This window comes from Myxine glutinosa, chromosome 8 (genome assembly GCF_964187855.1).
Source record: "Myxine glutinosa chromosome 8, kmMyxGlut1.1, whole genome shotgun sequence".
Taxonomy (NCBI): domain Eukaryota; kingdom Metazoa; phylum Chordata; class Myxini; order Myxiniformes; family Myxinidae; genus Myxine; species Myxine glutinosa.
Genome location: NC_136268.1, coordinates 105337708 through 105341776, shown reverse-complemented (window position 1 = coordinate 105341776; position 4069 = coordinate 105337708). Strand labels below are relative to the sequence as shown.

The 4069-nt window shown below is 48.1% G+C and overlaps 1 non-coding gene across 1 annotated transcript; it reads right to left on the bottom strand.

Moving 5' to 3' along the window:
• Positions 1-895: 895 nt before the first annotated feature.
• On the bottom strand, positions 896-967 carry TRNAD-GUC (transfer RNA aspartic acid (anticodon GUC)). Its single transcript has one exon. It is a non-coding gene; the product is annotated as a tRNA-Asp (tRNA).
• Positions 968-4069: the final 3102 nt, after the last annotated feature.

Here is a 4069-nt window from a genome sequence, read left to right as displayed (position 1 = left end):
AAAAGTGGGGTTGTATCAAAAGTGGGGTTGTATCAAAAGTGGGTGCGAGTAAACCGGTCATCACTGCCAGCAGTTTTAAAGTGGCAGTGGCAGTTCTTCCTTCTTCCCCACACACACCCAGGCCTCATGAGGTTTGTTGTTGAGACGCTGTGATGGTATGACTTTGCCTTTGATAAAGCAGAATGGTACATCATTCCTGATCGTATGATACCACAGTGGCTTCACATGACCACTTTAAAAAAAATTGTATGCTTCTATAGTGACCTGAATGCCTTCAGTGACTCCCTTGTGTAGATACCCGGTGTGTCGATCAAGTACGTGTACACGTCGCCGTAGTTCAAATCTGGCCAGCAAGATGGATTGTTTTGCCATCCTTTCAATGCAAATGGATCAGGATGAATATCCTCACCATTCCTATAACTCAACTTCGATTTGTACCGAGATTTTGCAACAGTGTCAAGACTATTAAAATACTCCGAAACGATCACATGTGTGTCGAGCGACGCCATTGTGCAAAACGAAAACTGCGCTTTTGCCAACCAGGCTGCTGCGCATGCGCGGATATGGTGGCTTTGTTTATAAACAGTGAACATCGCTATAGAGATCAGTGATGTTTGACTGTCATGGTGTTGTACTGGTGATGTGGCTGACTGCGGCCCCATCGGCGGTGCCCTGAACTGGCTTCCTGTTGGTTCTTAACTACTTAACATGCCCCGCCCCCTCGTATTGTTGATATTTCACCAGATTTCGACCAATTTCGATTTCTTCCACCAGATCACCAGACTCGAACCGATTTCACCCAATCGGGTGATATTTCACCAAGAGTAGCAACGAAGCAAAGCGGATGCTCCAACCATGACGTCACGGAGACTGATTAAGAACATTAAAAAAATACCTCCCCGTCGGGGAATCGCACCCCGGTCTCCCGCGTGACAGGCGGGGATACTTACCACTATACTAACGAGGAACTGGTTATGTTATTAATTACAAGAACATTAGTACAAAACTTTATTATTTGTGTCTTCAAATGGAAACATCATCAGATCAGGATGAACGGTTTTCATTTTGTATCCACGGAGAGACCTGATCTATATCCGGATCTTCACCAGCATATAATAAATTCGGCCTCGACACACACCCAACATGTCCATCCACGCTTGATAACGAAGGTAAATATAGAGCAAAAGGTCGATGGCTAAATGAAGAGCCATGGAGGTATATGCTGTCTTGGCATAACGAGACAAGAGAAGAAGCCAATGGGTTTTTTTTTTTTTTTTTTTTTTGTATACAAGATCGAGGCTCGTGAAAGAGCGAACATTAATCACACAGAAAGACAAACAGACACAAAACAAATAACATCGGGAGCGGTAGACAAGATGGGGAGAGAGGGGGAAGGACACAAACACAACATTTGAGAGCAGGGACCGAGAGACATGGAGACATCGAGAGAACTGTGGGAGGGAGAGGGCTTTGGGGGGAAGGCATGGGAAAGGGGGGGGGGGGGTGGGAGAGGTATAAAACATATGGACACTGCCAAGACTTCCAGGAAAGAAGTTGGAATTTCAAACAAGGTGGATCTGGGGTGAATTAGTGGGGGTAGAAAAGATCAAGGTTTTGGATGGGGGAAGATAAGAGATGGTGGTGAACAGCTGTTTTGAAGACCTGGAGGGAGGAGTGTGATTGAAGTGAGTGTGGGAGTTTGTTCCAGAGGCGGGAGAAAAGAGGAATGAAAGAGTGAAGGTGAGCAGAGAGCCGAGATTTCGGCAGTTTAACCATCAGAGGGTGGCTGGCAGATCTTGTGCGACCTGTAGGAATATTTGGGGGACAGAGCACAGAGAGAGCTGGGGGAGCAAGGCCGGAGAGGAGTCGGTAGAAGACAGAAAGATCACCTACCTGCCTGCGGTGAGTGAGTGAAAGGCCCTCAGAGATAGCTTCATCGCGGGAGATTCCAATGATTCTGAAAACTTTGGATTCAACAGCGTGAAGCCGAGCCAGGTGTGAGGCAGGAGCACCAGCCCATAGGGGAGAACAGTATTCCATTGAGCTGCGGATGAAAGCCTTGTATGTGGTGAGGAGCTCAGGTGTGCCTAGGAAGGACTTCGCACGACGGAGGATGCCCAGTCGGCGACTGGCTTTGGAGGCCAGCTTGGAAATGTGGTTTTCCCAAGAAAGATCATGGCAGATGGTGAGACCCAAAAGCTTGAGCGACAGAACTTCTTGGAGAGGATTGTTGAGAAAGTAGATGGGAGGGTTGTCCAGTCGATCTTTTCGGAGAGACATAGTAAGAGTGTGAGATTTGTCAGGATTGAAAGACATGTTCCACATGTTTGACCAGTCTGTGATTTTGTCCAGGTCTTCAGAGAGTGAGGAGGCTGCAGACTGCCGATCTGAGGGAAGAGGAATGGAGCGGCAGAGAGTGGAGTCATCAGCAAAGAGATACAGAGGATTTTCCAGAGAGTCGGAGAGATCATTGATAAAGACCAGAAAAAGCACAGGGCCCAGCACACTGCCTTGGGGAACTCCAGCCTGAACGGGAAGGGGAGATGAGAGAAATCCATTCAGGGCCACACGTTGACTACGACCAGAGAGGAAGTCCGCAAGCCATGCATGGAGATTTCCATGGATACCATAGGAGGAGAGTTTGGTGAGCAGAGCTGGGTGCCAGACCGTATCGAAGGCACGTGATATGTCAAGGGAGACAGCTCTGATTTCCTGTTTGGCATTGAGGACCTCCATCCATTGTTGAGACAGCAGAAGCAGCATGTCCAGAGTAGAGTGACCTGGTCTGAAACCAAATTGATGATCAGAGATCAAGCCATTGGAGAAGAGGAAAGATTTCATATCCGAAGCAATGATGGATTCCATGACTTTGCTGATAATTGGGAGCAGGCTGATTGGTCTGTAGTTGCAAATATCTGTTTTTGCACCTTTTTTGTGTAAAGCGGTAATGTTTGCTGATTTCCAGGATGTTGGCAGATGACCTTGAGCAAAGGATAGGGTGAAAAGAACAGAGAGAGGGTGAGATAGAGCGCAGAGCAGGATTTTAGGACCCGTGGGCTGATGCCATCTGGTCCAGTTGCAGAATCAGAGTCGAGGTTTGACAAAAACTCCTCCACCTTGTCAGGAGAGAAGGTCACAGAGTCCAGGAGCAGTTTGGTTCGACTGGGAAAGGTGGGAACAGAGTGAGATGGGTTTGGGACTAAGGATTTTGAGGCAAACACAGAGTTGAGGCATTCGGCTTTGTCACGTGCGATGTCAACTGTGTGGCCATTTGAGGTAAGGGAGGGGATGGAGGGGGAACAAACACCAGAAACGGATTTGACCAGACGCCACCAGGATTTGGAGGAAGGAGACAGGTTTGAGAGTTCATTCTTGAGTGAGGAGAGATAGTGCTTCCTGGCACTCCTGAGGGTAGACACACACTTGTTCCGAGCTTGGTGGAAGGAACTGAGATTTCCTTCAGTTGGATTAGCCTTCCAAGAGGCAAAGGCAAGTTGTTTCAGGGCAACTGCCTCACCACAAGATTCAGTGTACCATGGACGGGAGGAAGGGTAAGACAACTGAAGGCGAGATGGGATAAATCTGTGCATGAGAGAGATCAGTTTGCTTTGGAAGAATTCCCAGGAAGAATTGATGTCAGAGGCAGTGGAGATGGGAGACCAATCCAGACGATTGATGGCTGCTTGAAGACCGTCCCAGTCGGCCTGAGTGAAATGCCAGACTCGTCGACGCTGAGGAGGCTCTCTGAGAATGGCCAGAGAGATGTCCACTTTGACAAGCACATGATCAGAAGAACCGATTGGAGCAGAAGAAGAGCAGCAGACATTAGCAGGGAAGTTAGTCATAATCAAGTCTAGAAGAGAAGATACTCCATTGGCTGAGATCCGGGTCGGGAAATTGACAGATTGTGTCAATCCCAGTGAGTCACAGAAGTCCTTTGCTGAGGTGCCATGACTGGTGAGAGAGGAACCCACACCCAACCAGGTGGCATGATGACAATTGAAGTCACCACATATGAGGAAGAGAGAGTTGGGATGAGTGGATAGAAGTTGGTCCATGTTGTCAGACA